Consider the following 17280-nt stretch of genomic DNA (forward strand, 5'->3'; position numbering starts at 1 on the left):
TTGGAATAAAAAGAAATTCATTTTGTTCTCTTCTAGTTGGGCCAATAAATTAAAAAGATCTATGCAACCCTAAATGTCTACGGTTCCTGCAGCCTGATAAACAAAACAAGCCACACAACCAAAAATAAACTATAAAAATAGATCATTATTGAATTAGTACCATTAATGTAACACTTTCCTTAAGGAATATGAAACAAAGGAAATATAAGAGCATCCTTTTTTTTTTAACTTTCCAACTGCACTTGTCATTTCCTAGAACAATTCCTTAAGTTTCCTTAATTTCCTTGAGTTTAATTAATGTTTTTCTTTAGTTTTAACTCAATCTCTTCAAAAAACAGATTTTTAAAATGCACTTTTTTCCTATAGAATGAAAACAAATGTGCATTCAATCTGCATGTATCTGCAGACAAGTAATAAAGACACCAGGACCATTAGCATAATCAATACACAATTTACAGAGCTACCCAGATAGAACTGAAAAGTGAACGTGTATGCCATTATGTTAGTAACTATAAATTAGTAGTCGTTTTCAGAAATATGCTCCCACGTATTTTGTTTCAATACTGACTTGTCAAGATAATGTGAGCACATATTAAATATTTTTATACTATATATGTCACAGGTAAACATATTTTAATGATGATTTATTATCAGATAATCTCCAATATGCATAAAAGTAAAAGCAACTAAATCAAGCACACGTAAAGGAGAATGGCTGATAAACACCCATATGTAATCATTTTGCTTTTTCACCATTTAATAAGCAGCAATGTTTTGTATATATCGCTCTCTGTATATAATAGAAACATAATTTTCAGTGAATATATGTGCAGAAGAAGCATGCTCTCAGAGGGTGAGCAGGAGGGGCCAGATCTCATATTACATTCTTTAAAGAATAATAAGGAAACTAGTCAATCTTACTACTGCGGCTTACAATTTTTTAAATCCAACCCTTTGAAACCCTGTATTTAGTCAACACTACACAAACAAGAGCACGTGCCATCTCTGAAATATCCTCTGTAAGACATCAGAAAGGGGGTCCTTTTTTCAGGGAAGGTGATGGGCCATGCCCGATCCCTTCCACAAAGGGAATCCAAGTGCCAGCAGTTCTCAGAATAAGCCATCCCCCACAGGTGTGTCCACCTCTTCACAGCAACAGATAAAGTTTGTATGAAAAACTGACATGTTTCAAATAAAAGAAAATAGACATTGCTTCAGACATACCTGCCAGTGGGGGATATGAACTTGTTTTTTCCCCTAGCTTCTCCAACACAGTGTATTTACAAGAGCCAATGTGACTTTACAGGAGGCTGTTCAACCCCCACGCAGATCCACTGCAATAATTCTGCAGGCACAACATCCCCTGTCTCTTCCTGTAACTCAGACCGGTGGGCTCCGCCTAGCACACCTCCTGACCTTTGAGTGATACAGAGGAAGACCTCTGAAAGTCTTCTCAGCCTCTGTAAGTAGGTATTTCTATTGAGATTTTACCCAGCAATGGGATCCCCCTCCAGCACCTCACCACCATCTCCTTTAAAATGCCACCCAGATCAGCTTCCCAAGGAATACAATTTTTTTTTCATCAGAAACCAAAGCCTTTAATCACACAGTTAAGGATTTGTCAGATTTCCACTGCTTTCAATTCTCTCTCAGATGTAACTGACTAATATCATATTTTTTTCTTATAGAAATAACTTTCTCTGGGGAGGTGGAATAGGGGAGGGAACTAAGGTCTAAATGCTTAAAGCAAAAGGGAATACCACAGGTGTGGTAGCCAGAGGATTAATTTTTCCCACCTCTTGATTTGGCTTAAGATTGGCACTGGCTTCTTTTAAGAATTATAAGATTAAAGATTGCACATTTTCAAGTCAGGAAGTCTACGTTCTTTCTCTCTGTCAGCCATGCTGACTGGATGAGCCTCAGAGTCCGTGCCCCCCACTATAAAATGTGCATGACAGCAACTGACACAGGATTCTCTTCAGATAAATGAAATATAGATGTGGAAACATTAAACATTAGATGCCCAAATGCAAAATACTTGCCATAAACAGTGAACTCGTATCTCCTCCAGCTCCGTTACCCATATTTATTGCAGAGAATGGTTACTAAACGTTTGAATGTAAAAACTCACCAAATTTCTCTTAGGCTGTTTGCAGAAGGGGGAACATTTTCTGCTCTCTACCTGAAGAGGAAAGGCCGCCAGAGAACTGCATGATGCCCCAGGGGACTTTGCAAAAGAGGGAAACTTATAGAGGATGAAAGGTGCATACTTCCTTGGCTTCTCCGCGCACTTCATCCAGAATAAAAAGCTGTTACTAGTTAGTAACTTGCTAGGATACCTGTTAGGCATCTTACATTGGTCACTTAATAACAATAATCCTGTGAAGTAGATTCTTACCATTTTATTGGTAAGAAAACAGGCTTAGAGCAGTTCAGCAGCATGCAGGATTCCAACACAGGCCCATCGGCCACTGGTTCTCTCGGGGAACTCACTGGTTCATTGTGCATGCAGGACCGAAAGTCTCAGCTCTTGACAGCTAAAACTAGAATAAGGAAGGTGACTCTCACAGAGCACTGAGGCCTGGATTTGGGCTTCTGTTGAGTCTGAGAGGGGTGGGGAAGGTCCCTTTTCCTCCCACAGTCTAGAATATGTACTTCCTAGAATCAAAAATTAGGAGACTGAGACTCTCCTCCCTGTGCCACAAAGCCATGCTTTGACTTGGAATGGGTACTAAGGCCCTGGCTCTTGGAGATGACAGGAGAGATGGCCGCTCTACGGTCCCTGCACCATTGGGAATACTGCACCCCTGCCTTGCTCCTTAGCTCTTCCCTCCCAAGACTTCTGGCCCCAGCATCTGCTGATCCGTCAGGAGCCTAAACTATACCACCCAAACCCAACACACCCCATCTAAAGTGTCTTCTGGAATATCTACTTTAAATTACCCTGAAGTAGGAATTCTTTTATCACTTAAATATATTCCACTCATTGAAAGGGGAACCCTCCTACACTACTGGTGGGAATGTAAACTTGTTCAGCCACTGTGTAAAGCAGTACAGAGGTTCCTCAAAAAACTCAAAATAGAAATACCATTTGACCCAGGAATTCCACTCCTAGGAACTTACCCTAAGAATGCAGGAGCCCAGTTTCAAAAAGACATATGCACCCCTATGTTTATCGCAGCACTATTTACAATAGCCAAGAAATGGAAGCAACCTAAGTGTCCATCAGTAGATGAATGGATAAAGAAGAGATGGTACATATACACAATGGAATACTATTCAGCCATAAGAAGAAAACAAATCCTGTCATTTGCAACAACATGGATGGAGCTAGAGGGTATTAGGCTCAGTGAAATAAGCCAGGCAGAGAAAGACAAGTACCAAATGATCTCACTCACCTGTGGAGCACAAAAACAGAGCAAAAACTGAAGGAACAAAACAGCAGCAGACTCACAGAACCCAAGAATGGACTAACAGTTACCAAAGGGAAAGGGACTGGGGAGGGTTGGTGGGTAGGGAGGAATAAGGCGAATAAGGGGCATGATGAGTAGCACACAGAACATGGGGGTGGAGTACAGGAAAGGCAGTATAGCACAGAGAAGACAAGTAGTGACTCTATAGTGTCTTACTACGCTGATGCACAGTGACTGTAATGGGGTATGTCGGGGGGACTTGATAATGGGGGGAATCTAGTAACCACAATGTTGCCCATGTGATTTTGTATTAATGATACCAATATTTTTAAAAAAAGATCTTTCACTCATTAAAACTAGACTCACACAATCCTCTTGACTCTCCCCACTCCGACTTTCATTACTGTTTCTTTCACTTCATTTAGCATTAAGGTTGAAGGAAAGAGTACAAATGAATATTTGAAAGTCATCTGATCAGCTATATTAAGCTTTTAGACATTGTCCATATAGAAAGACAACTTTACGATGGATATAATTTAGTTAAAATAAAAAGAGACAGTAGTGTCTACACAGAGTATCACCAGGCAAATGAGTGCTGAGGTCAACTGGCGGGCAATGACAGAGGCCGGGTTTCTAAAGCCCAAAGGGACAGCCGGAGCAGAGTCCAGCATCTGGAAGTGGGGACTGGGTGATTTCACGAACCAAACAGAGAGTAGGACTGGTGACTGAATGAGCAAGGGGAAATGAAAATAAGCAAACTGAACAGTTAGGATTTACCATAGAAAAGAATGCAGAATTTTAGAGGAAAGGATTTACAGAACAATCTGCCCAAAAATAAGGGTTCACATAAAATTAAAGCAGCTGATAGACACAGCCAAACATGGATTACTACCTAACAGCCAGTCAGCAGATACGTTCCTGTCTTCTGACATCCTCACATTCTAAACTCACAAGTGCTTCTAGACAACACAGAATTCTTCTCTGAAGCCTAGAAGAAAACGCTTGTAGACAAATTTACTGATGAGTATGGTGATCCAGAAAATCATCTCCTTGTTCCACTAATTCCTTTGTAAACCCAAGCCCAGATTTACCTTTTTCATTTAAGGATTATTAATAAATCTACTATGATTAAACCTTCATAATGATATGTGAATTATTTGTCTCTAGTTCCTCTCCCAAGAATAATTAGCCTACCTTTGCAAATTAGCATTGGCCCTTTTGCAAAGAGCCTCAAAGACACAGACCTGACTTAACAAAAAGATGGCAGAGGCTCTACAGTTAATTAACTCCACTTTATGTTTCCATTATCTGTTAATTGGAATTTCTGCTAGAATTTTTCTCTCAGAACTCTCTCTACATTGGCCAAAGTGGGGCTTGGAATCAAGCATGGCTTTGGCCCATGTTAACAGGCAGCCATGGAAGACCAAATCCACTAAGAATGTCAGCAAGGAACCCACCCAAGACAGGCCTGGGAAAGAGCTGTGTCCAACCACACATGTACCTGGAAATCCCCGGACCTAACCCATAGTGAAGAGCACTTTTTCTAGAATAGAAAAGAATTTTACCATGGGATGAAGAGGGTTTTCCACAAAAGTATAAAACCTTTTGGAGTAAGAATAAGAAATATTTATTAGGCACTTCTTACCTGCCAGGTACTATACTAAGAGCTTACGTGAATTAACTCTTAATTCTCAAAACAACCTGTGAATTAGACACTATTATTACCCTCACTTACAGGCATAGAAACTGTAGTTCAAAGTGGTTTAATAATTTGCCCAAGGTCAACCAGATTAGAATCTCAACACAGTCTGGTTAACACCCATGCTCATACCCTCCATACTATATTGATTCATTTACTAAATGTTTGCTAAGTACCTATTATATTTCCAGAAATATGCTTAGGTGTTGGGGACCCAAGGGTGGAGAGGGACAAAGCCCTGCAGGCAGAGTAACAGGAAAAACAGAACTAAAAGAATGCCAGGAAAATAATTAAATACTCCACGTCAGATACCAAATCTGTTAGTTAAAAGGCAAAGCACTGACAAAAGTTAATATTAAAAAAAGTGTACACTTCTGTACAGCAAAGGAAAAAAATTTACCACCCACAATGTCAAAAGACAAGAAGTGGGTAGGAGGTGGGAAGTATCTGCGACACTAAGTGAAAGAACTAGTTGTCTTATTAATATGAACTGCACTTTCAAAACAAAAGACAATAGAGGTAAGGAGATAAAAAAGGCAATTCACAAAGAAATAAATACAACTGATATGTGAACATATGAAAAGGTGCTCATAATTACAGAAATGCTACTTAAAATGTCAACGGAATGCCAGTTTGTCTGTTTCACAAGCCACATTTGTAAAGATAAAGTATTTAGACACAGGCACTCTAACCCTGCAGCTCACAGCGGTGTAAATTGGTATTACCTCTGTGGAGGGCACACTGCCAGTATCTATCAAAATGTTAAAGGCACGTTCCCTTTACCCAGCTAACTCCATGTTTAGGAATTTACCCCCTATATATATAAAATCATACATGGCAGCAAGGATGTATGTATCCTCAATGAAGCAACATCTGTAAATAGTGAAATAAACCGGAACAACCTGATGGCCACTGGTTGGGGAGAGGTGAAATAAATGAAAGAATATCATATCATTAGACGCTGAGAGGAATCAAAGAACATACAATGGATAGTATAGAGTAGTTACAACAATGGGGAGAGGTCCTAAGTATTGATTGGGGAGGAATTCTAGGAAATATATTTAAGGAGGACAACATAGAGGGCCTCCACTTTTGTTTTGTATAAAAGATACCTACGATTCCAGCCTGGATACCCTGCCATCTGAGAATCGCCCGGCCCACAGCCTGAGGCCAAACCGTGGGCATCCTCATCCTCTCTCAGTAACTGTGGGACTGGTATTTAAAGAATAGTTGGCAGGGGAAGCATGGTATTAGCCTGTCCAGGTACATCTCACTCAGACTTGGCTTGAGGAATTATGTGGATGGTGGTAAAGGTTGGATATATGTAGCTTCCAACATCCTGTCATTTTTGATTTGTGAATAATATCTTTGTGAATAGAAACAATACAAAATGTCCAAAAAATGTGAGTTGAAAAGTGAACAAAAGAACAGTGTTGGCAGGCAGATCACTGTTTTTATATACTCTTCCATGTTTTCCTATGTAAGTTTACAATTACAGAATATCCTAATGGATTGTTGATGCACTGTCATACTCTAGTATTCACTGAGCACCTTAATGTGGAAATTGTGCTAAGAATTTGCAAAGATCATAAGCAGAAACATATTGCATGATTTGTACATACTTTCCTAAATATCTAGGAGATGAAATGGAAAGGAGAATTGTTAAACTGTCTTATGATACCAAAATGAGTGCATTTACCTAATATTTAGGTAATATTGAAAGAATTAAGAGAAATCCAGGTATTTGGGAGAATAAATAGATCCAAGTGATGAAAAAGTCAATGAATATAATCAGGGCATTTTACTTGGAATGGAAGATCCATACTCATGTAGGAAGGATGGCCAGAGCTTGTATACAGGATACTAACTGCAAATAATATAAAAGAGATACTGCTTGCATGAACTGGAAGTTATACTATTAGGGCAAAACTAGTAAGACAGTCTGGAGTTAAAGAATATTATGAGGGATACAAAGAATCATTGAAATATGTCTTCACCGACTGTTAGCTCCATAGAACCTGGAAACAGCTGGGTCTGACGTTCCTCATCATATCCTTAGCACCTGATGTGCAACTGATGCTCAATAAAAAGGCCCATAGAATACATGACTGTGTTCAGTAGTTTTCATTCAAAAACATATTAAACTTTAGGTTTGGTTTTTAAGTGCTTCCTCTAGGATCCTTCCCTGACCTCATTGATATCCCTGTGAAATGTTCTCATTAACACCCAGTGCTTTCCCATCACATGATTGGAAATTACTAGTATCTACTTAATTGTTCATTTAATGTGTTTCACTGTCTGGTTGTCACTCCACAAGAACACGGACCATATCTGTTTCCTTCATAGCATCCTAACTTCAAGCCCTCTTAGACTGGGAAATGATGCGTGTGCAGTAAATACTTGTTGCTTAAACAAATTACTGAACAAATGCATTTGTGTACTTGTCTGTTTGTTCACCATCTAGTTTTAAACTACAGGGATGCAAAGAAAAGAAGCACAGAACCATGCTCTCAAAGGGCTTAGCAACATACCAGAAAAACAATCTGGTGCCATAAGTTTCTGTGATGAATGATGTACAAGGGTGATACAAAAAAGAAGATTTCAACTTGGGTGGGTCAGAAGAAGCTTTTCACAGATGTGAGATGAGTCTTAGGAAATGAAAACAACAGTCAAGTCTTTATTACTGTACAAAACTGACTGGAGAATCTACAATCTAAGTTCAAAGTGAAGCCATGAAAATCATTAAAGGTTTGGGCCATGCTACTCTATGAAAATCATACCAGCATTTGGGAGAATTGGATGAACACAAATTGAAGATGACTAGCCAACAGAAATCATACTAAATTAAAATGCCATCCTTAAGGCACCACACTTTGACCTTGACTCAAGCATTTATACTGCTACAGGTTCATCCCCATGAGACACAGGCAAACACAGAGGTGGTCACACACTCACACATACACCTAATTTCTAGTCCAAAGCAGCTGCTTCCGTTAAGAGCTGCTCCCGGTCAGATATGACAGGCACTACCAAGGTGAATTTGCTCACTGGCCCAGAGCATTCATCTAGAAACTGAAAACTGCTCTATGGAAATTCCAGACTTTGGATGGAGTCAGATTCCTTATAAATGCCTTGAGAATGGTTGAATATGTGATCCACATGTCCTTTTGGATGAGCTCCCTTACAGGGGGGTCTGGACAAGAAATCTTAGTAAAAAGTAAGACCATCTAATGTCTGTTGTTTGATTTTGTTCCATCAGCTACAACTCAATCAAGTTCACTATTTAAAAAGCATGCCTGCCTCATTAATATGAATTATTGATCAACTTGCAAGGATTATAATTTATCAATATGGGAATCTATGATGTTAGAGATAGAAGGGAATTTAGAAGTCATCAGCACATTCATTTGGTAAGAAATAAAATGGTTTTGGTTCCTCAGAAGCTTATTGAACACAGTGTAAGTCAGGCAGCTGGCTAAGCACTCTCCTGGCCAGAGGGACACAGAAGCAAAGACAGAGTTAGGAAGCCATCCCAGGGGTCTGCCAGCCCATCACACTCATACTGGGTATTAAATATGCAAATCAGCAAGTATAAAAAACAGTTACATTTAACAGGAGCTATAAAATGGTGTTATTATCTTGTAATGGTTTTATTTTGAAGATTAAAAATTTGGTATAATGATGCAATACTTATGTAAATGACCTATATGATTTTGGAGGCGGCAAAAGGGATTTCATGTTGATCTTTTTCTTCGGTCAGTTACACTCCACCATCACCATGCAGTGAGCCCTCACATCTTAAACATGAAGACCATCAAGACACCCAGTATCATTATCCCTAAATTGTCTTAAACTTTTACAGAATCATAGATCTTAAGCCTGTTTCAAAGCATTTATCCATCTCCCAGGAGAAAAATAAGCGAACATGTACTATGGACTTTTCAACACCAATTTGTTTCATTCCTTAGTGTTCTATTCCTGAATATTAAGTGGTATGAATTTCTCGTGACTGGTTTCACCTCAATTTCATATGGCAGGGACTCCTAACTGAACTTTAGTTTTGCTGTTTTTAATATCAATATCATACACATTCCCCAAGGGCCTCCATTCATCTTAAAGCATGCCATAAATTCTTTAGAATTAACTTTAACACCACACAAGTAAGTTTCAAACATGTTATCCAGATCTTTTAGTGAGGGTAACAGATATTGCAAAATCAATGACCTAAGCCCAAAGAGTTGAAGATATTCTATACATTATACTTATGGGTTTCAGTCCAAGTAAGCATATTTACACTTTTTAATTATAAGAGAAAATAGCTCACCATTTTAAAAAGTATAGCTCACCAAACCTGGGTGCCAACAACTGTTTTTGAAATTTATTTTATCTCACTTAGAATTCTGATGCAACTTGCCAAGAAAGTGAATATGCCACATACAAGTATCTCCTCCTTCTCCCCACTTGCATCACTTCCTTCCCCAAATTAAAAAGCAATGGAAGATATTTAAAACATCTTCCAGTTTTCTAGACCGTAGACTTCATAGGAGCAAAGCTTATGTTCACGAAACACATAAGTGAATTCTCAAAACTTAGCTCAGTGCTGAAACAAAATAAGCCCACAGACAAAATAAAACCAAACAAACAAAACAGAACAAAACAAAAACCCAACAACTGTTAAATGATGAAAGGAACTCCCTCATTTTACAGAGAGGAAATCCGAATCCTAGAGAACAGAGGGTAAGGGGCTTGCCAAAGGCACTTGCAAATCAGAGCTCTCTTGCAAATCAGAGCTCCTCCTGTGCCCTTTCCACTCTGCAGCCATCTCCCTGCAAACACTGAATTCCCGGTCACAATACTTACGACCATAACTAATTGTTTGTCTTTATGCTCAACTCTTTCTAGGAATTAACATGCATTCTCTTGACTCCACAGTTCTTTTTAAACCTTGCCTCACATATGCAAAAAGTGCACCTAACTTTGCATATTGCACACTTATAACCCCAAACTACCCCTACATAATACATACAGCAACTTCAGACTCCACATACATCATCTAATGAATAAAACATTCACGCGAACTCTTGATGGCACTGCCTGCCAGCCAATAGTTCTGTTTTGGAACTTCATGAGTATGTGGTAGAGTGGTATCTGTGGATGCCTTTTTTAAATGTATGAAAATAAGAAAAGACAAAAGTGTGATACCTGTGCTAGCGAGCACATGTCCACTCAAAGCAACTGAGGCAAGCTGTATTAGGAAATGCTGAAAGCAATTTAGTCTCATTCATGCACTTATTAGATCTAACCTGGTTCTACTATAAAGGAAGAAAACAATATTAAAGAACATGTGTGAAATGCTAGAATTTTTTTCTAAAAATCAATATACAGTTGAAAACATTGTAACATATTAGAGATCCTTGGTCACTGCACTCCTATGGTATGGCAATTTACCATTCACCTTACGGACTCATCACAAATGTATTCTGTATGAATATATGTGACTGTCTATATTCAAGAATGACAGCCACATGTTTTCTTCATTCCCATCACATAATAAGCTTCCATCTTGGTGTACCTTTCATAGTACAATGATGGGATAAGAAATTCCGGGAAAAGCCAATATGAGAAAGAAAGGAGATGGTAATCAATATAGTGAAATGATAATACTCAACGGAAAAGCAATTTTAATTTCTAATAATATTCCTTACAATGATAACAATTTTTATCAGGCAAAATCCAATTTGATCCAGTTTTTCCCTTAAAAAATGATTAACATGGATTTGCTAAGCAAAATGTGTTTTAAATGGAAGATTAGCATGTGTTTGTGTGTGTATCTCATACTGAGTTCTGATAAATGAGGAGCTGGAAATGTTTGGTTTCACTACATTAATAAAGTGATTCATTGTAAGCCAAAATACCAAAATGTAATTCCAACAAATGGCTTATAATGAATAGCTGAATGCCAATCACTTGACCATATTCAGTGTGAGAGTGCTACGCTCATGCATGAATAGTATATACCTTCCAAATAGTATATACATTCCAAGTCATCTTAATTTGGAAACAAGACTCAAAATGCTCAATACCTTCTCAACATATATACATGCAATGGAGAGATTTACAGACACAATTTTCTTTTCCAGATTTTTCAAAGCATTTCTTATCCCAATTAAAATGTGATGTTCAACAATAATTTTTAAATATGTGCATTTATCTTTTCTTCATCTTCTAAGGAAAGGAAGTTTCTAGACACTCATATTTGAATCTGGATTTCTTTTAATGGCCAGATTTAAACTTCTGCAATCAGACATCTAGAGGAGAAATACCAACTATAGTGTATTGCCATAATAATGATACCCCAAGATCAGCCCAGTGCTTGTAGCTCACTGTGGCAGGGTCCCCAGGCAGCTGGATAACTGCTGCTTGATCATTACCCCTGCTAAAACTGAAGCTACTGAAGTTTTAAAGAATTCATATCTTACTGAATTTCTTTCATCTCTAATAATTACTAAACTGGCATAATTACTTACACTAGAGGTGGAATGTTATGCATGCTAAAAGCCCAAGCTGCCTAAAATTAAAGTTAAAAAAAAAAGCCATGATTCTACTTAGTTTTCAAAGATTTATCTTGTGTCAGGCTTTTATGCCAAGAGTTGCATAATTATTTAAACCATTTAAAAGCTTTCCATACAGTATTTGATTGATACTATAACAGAGCTATTTAAATTTACTAATGTTAACTTTAATGTTTAAGTTTTAATTGCTTTGTAATAACATTGTTGCAGAATGTATTTTAAACCAGACAAGTATGCTTTCATTACAGCACACAAGGTATATACAATCCTAGCTAGCTAGTGTAGCTGGTAATCCCCAAACAAAAAACAGGAACACATTTCAGATTTAATTGAAATGGGATTAGAAAGTTGCATGCATCCCCCCAACAGAACCAACTTTAACCTTTGACAGCTCAACAGGAGTTAACAGAGAAAAATTAAATACATTTGGGAAAACACTTAGCCAGAGGTTTGATTTAGAATTATCAGGCTTTGTATTAAAATCTCATTCAATTCAAAAGCATCCTTCAATGCACTACCTAGTGACAACACTTCCATTTTTAACAATCCATAAGGCTGCTAAAATATGATACAAGTGTTCCAAGTCTTAAAATTCTTTTCTCCCTTAAAAATAACTAAAAACTCAACATGGTATCTTAAATTCAGCCATAAAGAATGTATTCTATGGCAACAGAATTAATGACATTAAACCAGCAATGTAAATTCTGTCAGATGAATTAACAGGCAAAACAGAACTTTCATAAAATTCTTAGTTAATCTTGGAAGATTTGCTCTTTTCTACTATTAAAACCTCTGTCTCCTCACTGCATGGTTTTACATCAAAATGAAAACTCAAGCAAGTATATTTAAAAATACATTTCAACTTATGTCAACAAGTATTCCACTAGAGTTTACCAGACTGACTAGCCAATTCTCACAAACAGACTTCCTTTAAAAATAAAAGGGAGGGAAAAAAAGTTTCTGTAAGATGAAAAGAATCTCATACAAATATGGTATAAGAATTCCAACGACCCATATCAGCAAGTTAAAAGAAGTATAATTACTGAAAGCAAAAAGTTGAAAAATGCTGTCATCACTCTTAGTCGTCATTGCTGTCAATAGCTACAATGGATTTTAAGGGATATGGGAATACCCTGGCAAAACAAAAAAGAAAAATTATTAACAGCTTGCTTTATAAAAAACTGCTAATCTCAAATCCCTTTGTAATTTCATTTTTACATGTATGCTTTTATGTTCAATATCCTATTTTTTGCCCTCTTTTGGCTGGATGAATAAAAGCCAACACAATCCACTCATGCATCAAACAGATGTTTTTGTTTTTAAGGCCAAGTGGAATCTTAAGAATTTTTGTGTCCTCCCTTTAAGAAGATGCTGCCAGACTGCTGAAATCGTGAAACTGGCGTTTTCGAAAAGACTCACTGGACCATCAGTTCTGGAACTTTGACTAGCACTCATGGGATTCTTGCCAACTGTAATTGCTGTTTTTGTTTATGTCGAATTGTCTACTGATTGGACTGTAATCAATTTAATGACTTCAACATCTAGTCAGTATAATTTAGAGGTAGTAGAGGGAAGAAACAGACACTGCTTGATAGATGAATAGAAGTACAACTGCAAGTGTCTAAGGGGGAATGGATGTCAAACACTGAGTTTCTGCAGTGTTTCCAATAATCAGGCTTTTAGCATTCAAATCCAAAAGTAAAAGCATACATCACTGTGAGCCACACAATTAGTAGTGCATTTTGCCCTTGCCATCATGACAAAGAATATACAGGTATATAAATACCTCTATCATATATATATATATATTTAAAAACTTATTTAGGTTAAAAATCTAGTAATTGAAAAAGGGAGTCATGAGTAACTGTAATTTTCAGGGGAAAGCTATATTGTAAGTTTTCATTAAAAGCGAACTATTATACTTTACTAAAGCAATTGTCTTTTCACACAAAATTCAGGGTTTTTTTTTTTCTTACTATCACATCATTTCCGAAACCAAAACTAAATCTCTAGTGGTCAGGTTATTTTTGTAAGAAATAACACACATAGAGTATAAGAGAACCACTTTTTTCTTTCTTTTTTTTTGGTTGTAGCTCACCTGTCTACCCATAAGAAAATATATTTTGTCTTTGAAAAAAAAGGAAAGAAAGCGTTTAAATAAAACCTGGAGAGTTTAACGTTTCTATAAAGTTTAGGGGCTAGTACAAGCTCCCCGCGGTGGCTTTTTTAACACCTATGATTTCGGAGCTGTTCCCCTTGAGAATATAGCCTAATAGATAGGTTTTCTGACTTTCAAAAGGTTATGGACTTAAAACCCACTGCCTTATCATTCAAATTCTACAGTTTACATTTCTTCTTTAAATTGAGAGCTGAATTTTTGCCACTTCATTACATTTCTAAATAAATTACATCTTTAAAAAAAACCTTTTTAAGTACAAAAGAAGGTAAACGGGAAAAAGGAAAAAGGTCAGTCGTAAGTGTGATAACTTCAAAATGTGCCAAGTTATAAAGGGTTAGCTACTGTGACAGCCAAGTTAAACAAGGCAATTTGGGGGCTTTCTCCCTGGTTCCAACCATTTCCCTCTAGAAACCACTGGTATGGGTTTATGAACACCTGAGGGTCCAGAAATCCTAATTGTGTCTTGTATTTAACTTGGCCATTTAAATATCTAAGTGCTCTCCTCTCTCCTTCCCAGCTTTATAGTTTGGCGCTCACTGAATATGTCACACCTTTGTGTAGTGGACCATTTTTTCCTTCTTACAGTGCTTTTTGGAGTAAATTTCAAGGAAAATTGTTTTTATCTGGTAAAATGGCCATGAAACTTCCATCAGAGAAGCATCACAAGAAATAGAGTAAAGAGCCAGCAAGAAAAATAGAAATAGGTCACAATTGACCAATTTGATACAACTGCCTCTCAAAACAAGCTGACAACAAAACTATTTTCAGGTAAGTCATCTACTCAAATACCATGTCTACTCTCAGGAATTGAGATAAATATCCAAATAATTCAAATGGGGTAGAAAGGGAGACTCATTTAATTGTCTGACCATCCATATCTCTTAACTACTGGCTGTAACTGTTTGACTAAGAAAAAAGGATTATTCTGAAGACTCATAGCATAAGGACAGAATAAGTTTCTTGACTTTGTATGTGGGCTCAGAGAATTTTGAGGCCAGCGTTTTCAAAACACACTTTGCAGGTTTCACAAACAGAAAAATGTATCTTCTTGGTGTTTAACAGTTTTTACTGCACTTTAAGAGGAGGTAAGGGGACCACACAGGGCATACTCCCTTGCAGGCAGAAACCTGGCACCCACTCTCAGGGGGTAGCTTATTAGGATAATTGTACTAAAGTTTGCTACAAACAAAAAACCCTGCTTAATTCTTAAGTCAATATAATTATTCATTCAAAATATTAAGTTGATGAAAATACACAAAATAAATTCAAGTATTAATAGGCTTTCCTGACAGTGCTTATTTTTAAGTATTTGGTTGAAAACAAAACTCCAAACTTAACTGTCATTTTGTTTTAATGTTTTTACCTGCCTTATATGAACTATTCCCCTGAGATACAAGTTTCAAATTATGGTATCAAAATGACAACCATATCAGAAATATCTTTTAAACCTTGCTGGTTAAAGAAATAGTATGGATTTAGGAGACAAGTGGAAATTCAATGTAGAACTCCCATGTTTTCTTTAGAGGGGCACTGCATTTCCAAGGCCTCCTTCAAGTTGATATAAAGTCATCTGGAAGGTTTCAAAACACTGTCACTCATCTAATAAAACCAGAATTTTTATCTCTTAGTTGCAAAACGACTAATCAGTTCCTCATAAAAGAAGAAAGTTAAACTGGTGCTGCCTTTCTATGCCTGCTGATAGCAAAGTGTTGCTCATTGCTAAGTATTATTTTCCCAGAATATCTGTAGTGACACCTCTCTGGTTTTTCTGATTCAAGTGTGACCTTCCAAACTATATAATGGACAGAATTCACACACTCAGACGTCTCCTAGAACACATTCTGAAAATGGAGACGCATCGAGGTAGACAGGGAAAAAAAAATAGTAAAGAAAAGGCTACTTAACAAGAGACACCTAAAATGCCATTCTACTTCTCCAAACTGCGAGTAATCTCACAATTACTCATCTGCCATAGTTCATCTAAATATGTATTTTTCCACGTAAATGTATGCCCTGAAAAACAAACCGGCTCTTTAGTGGGGACTGTATTATTTTTATTACTGTCTTCAGCTTCTCACCCCCAAAGCTCAGCCAGCCCACCTGAGGCCATCCGCTCTTCTGGGAGTCGTCCAGGCAGCTGACAGAGGAGAACACCACTGTGCTCCGTGTCCACACAGAAAATGGAAGCTTAATCTTTGTTTTTAATGTAAATATTTTATTTAGGGCTTGGCAGTGGAACCACAGATGTTTGTCTTCATAGAGAAGATACTTGAATTTTTTTTGCAATATGACAATGTAACAAAAGAATAAAACGCCCTCTTTACTAATTTTCACTTGCCATTTTTTGCCTATTAAGAACTGTACAGGTCTCGGTCCCACGTCATTTTGCAATTCAGCTTATCCAAGATTGCCCTTCGAATACGGCTAACTGACGGCTTCACTTACTAACCATAAAATCCGGGGTGCACGAGAATCAATCCTCTCTAGGAAGCACAGCCCACAACCAACAGAACTTTCCCTGCGAATTCACCAAAGGCAGGTGAAGTGAATGCTCAGAAGCTGCGGATGAGCAAAACCACCAATTGTGCAAACTTCAATAAACTTTTAAAAATAGAAAGCCTCCTAAATTGCTGAGGTTTCAGGAGCCAGCTTTTGCATCCCTTCAACAGGGGCTGACACCAAGCGCTATCCTATCAAAATCGAAAAGTTCTTTCCGAGTGACTAGAAGAGGTTCGTCCTGAAACTTGGCTCAGCGTGACTTTAAGGACGCAGTCTCGGGGCAGGATCCCCAGACGCGAGCGTGGGCCACGGATCCCTGACACCCGCGCGCGCCCGCGCCGTTCATTTTTTCACTATCGACGCTTGCGTCTTCCAAGCGCCTGGTCTGGGTTTTCCCGGAAAACGGGTGGCACACGTGAATGTAAATCGCCACGGAAACTGTGTCAAGACACATGTCAAAGATTCATCTCATTTTCAAAGTAAAACTTCGTTGCTCCAGGAGAAAAGAAAGCGTTCGGATCTGCGAGGCCCTCCCCCACCCGGTCCCTTCCCAGGAGAAGAAAGGGCTTTGTGTGTGCGGTGAGGCTCCGAGCCTCCATTTCCCCGACACACCGCGGCCGGGGGCCGGGGGCGCGCGGCGCCCGGCTCTGCCTACCCCGCCCCGGGCCGGCGGCCGAGACGGGAGGGTGGGCCGCAGTGCCGGGGCGCCGGGGCCGAGCCGCCCCGCAGGAGAGGATGCTGCGCCGACGGGGACCAGAGGGCGGGGCCGCCGGCCGCGCGGACCTCCGCGGGACCCTTTGGGCCCGGCGGGCGCGCAGCCGCCCTTTGTCCTCCGCCTCCGGGGCCGCGGGGGCCTCCGCCGCCACCAGCTGTCGCCCGAGCCCTCGCCCCAACTCCATGCCCTGCCGGCGCACACCT

General features: G+C 38.7%; 1 protein-coding gene across 7 annotated transcripts in view; it reads right to left on the minus strand.

Moving 5' to 3' along the window:
- The window catches only part of ZNF521 (zinc finger protein 521), a 263566-nt gene that overhangs the window by 243994 nt on the left and 2292 nt on the right, over positions 1–17280 (minus strand). The gene's annotated exons all lie outside the window — the stretch shown is intronic.

Source organism: Manis javanica, chromosome 9 (genome assembly GCF_040802235.1).
Source record: "Manis javanica isolate MJ-LG chromosome 9, MJ_LKY, whole genome shotgun sequence".
Lineage (NCBI taxonomy): Eukaryota > Metazoa > Chordata > Mammalia > Pholidota > Manidae > Manis > Manis javanica.